Raw genomic sequence first — 2,401 nt, 5'->3', positions numbered from 1 at the left:
TTTATTATTTTAATTTAAATTATTTTTCAATTTTTTATTTAGCATTTTTATTACTTTTTTTTAAGTATTTATTTTTAAATTTATATGTTTTATAATTTTTAATACGTGTTTTAAAAATAAAATAAAATAAAAGTTAAAAATATAAATTTTAAAAAAAATTAAAAATATTTAAATTTGACTTAATTTTTTTATTTTCGGAAGTCGATTTCTGGTGATGTTTTTTGATTTTCGGAAGTTAACTTTCGGTAATGATTTTTGACTTCTGGAAGTCGATTTTCGGTGATATATTTTGACTTTTGGAAGTCGACTTTCGGTGATATATTTTGACTTTTAGAAGTCGACTTCCGGTGATATATTTTGACTTCCGAAAGTTACATCCGGAAGTATTTTTAGGGGTGTGATGTCCGTGAGTTTCCTTAAATGGTCAAAGGGTATTTTGGGAATTTAAAGAAATTTTGGAGATGCAGAAGAAATGCTTGGAGGTGTAGGAAGAAAGACCCTAATTTAAATTAACTTATCATGTAGCATCGGGAAATCTAACCCTTGTTAAGGATAAAAATTTTTTAATACTTGCTTTGTTTACTACTCGAAATCAAATTGTAGAGACCAACCAACCTAATTAAAGAAATATATATTTCAATTTCAAATTGCAGAGACTAGAATCCAAAATGTAAGAACTCATACCAAGTAAAATTTATATCCAACTATAAATTATATTTTCAAAGTCCAATAAACTACTACTATAATTTAAGTTTTGTGTGAAATTGGAATAAAAGTACAATTTGATTGTCCAGACTTACATTTCATTTACATGAAATAACAAAAAAATAGATCCTATGGAGTAGAACAATGTAGCGGTTGCTAAGTTTCAAAAATAGTAAAAATAATTAGAAAAAAGACAATAGACAATATGTAAATATAGTGCCCAAATTGTTAACAAATTTATCTAAATAAGAAATAATTTATCTTACATTAAAGATGAAATTCAAGAAAGTGGTTAGTCATCGATGTCGACAACATTAAAAGGGTGGACCTGATTCATACTTATTGAAGTGTCATGAAGATTTTACTCCATCATCATGGCTATTTGTTATTGCATCAACTTCAATGTTTCCCCCACTCGTGTCTAGTTTTCAATTATCACATCATATTTCTAAATTTCCTCATGAGCTTGCTATTTTGCTTCCCTGTCCTCTTGATGAAGTCGTTCTTTCCCAACAATGTAGTCAATGGAATAAAAGTAGATCCTCCATGACAAAATAACATAATGGTTGGTAAGTTGAAATAGTTGTAAAAATAGTGGAAATTATTAGAATAAATACAATATACATAATGTAAATATAGTATCCAAATTGTTAACAAAATTATCTAAATAAGAATAATTTATCATACATTGAAGGTGAACTTCAAGAAAGTGGCTAGTCATCGACGTCAGTGGCATAATGAGAGTGGACCTGATTTGTACTTATTGAAGTGTCGCGAAGATTTCGCTCCACCATCATGGCTATTTGTTGTTGCATCAACTTTAATGTTTCCTCCACTTGTGTGTACTTTTCAATTATCATATAATACTTTTGAATTGCCTCATGTGCTTACTCTTTTGCTTCCCTGACCTCTTAACGAAGTCGTCCGCTCCTAACAATGTAGTCAGTGACAACATCTAATAAGGAGGGTTGAGTGAGGGATGACACTCAATATCGAATGTTGGCAACCAAGTTTGTAGTTCCATAAACTATACCTTTGTTCATGCCTCCAACAACATCCTTCCAACATTGAATCTTTGTTGCTGATGAAATTTACTGCAACTCAAAACTTGATCCTTCAGAATTGTCTGCTTGGATGGCCCTTCAATCGGCCATGGTACTTTTCCTAATAATTACTAGAAGTTGTAATTATTATCAATTAGGATTAAAGAAATAAGTAAAGCAACTACATTATAATGATAACTTACATAAGTCTCACATACACGACCATATACTCAACCATTGTTCTTCCTAATGTGAATGGCAAGAAATAGTTCACTCGACTCAATAGGCTAACCATATTTATGTTCCTAGAAAAAAGTTGTATGGTTAAGAATAATATATCTTGAAAAAAATGAATCCAACAACATTAATTTATAAATTGTACTTACTGGCCTAATGCTATGTCTAAGTGAGTTTTGTAGCCAGTTGAGTGCAACGTTCCACCTCTATCAAAAGACTAATTTAGTTTGTTTTGAGATGATCTCTCTTTGAACTTATCAAAATCCCAATATGTCAAAAGTTCAACCAATGCTTCTTCTCCTATCCAAGAAGGTTTGGCCTTCTTCACCTTGCTTTGGACAACAAATCATAGAGGCGTGTTCTGACTTTTGACTCATACACCTTTTTAATTTGCCACACGTACTAAGGCATCCAAG

The sequence above is a fragment of the Vigna unguiculata genome, chromosome 11 (assembly GCF_037176805.1).
Source record: "Vigna unguiculata cultivar grain cowpea cultivar isolate G323 ecotype 2 chromosome 11, ASM3717680v1, whole genome shotgun sequence".
In the NCBI taxonomy this organism is placed as follows: Eukaryota; Viridiplantae; Streptophyta; class Magnoliopsida; order Fabales; family Fabaceae; genus Vigna; species Vigna unguiculata.
The sequence above is the reverse complement of the archived record's forward strand: the minus strand, read 5'-3'. Positions refer to the sequence as shown.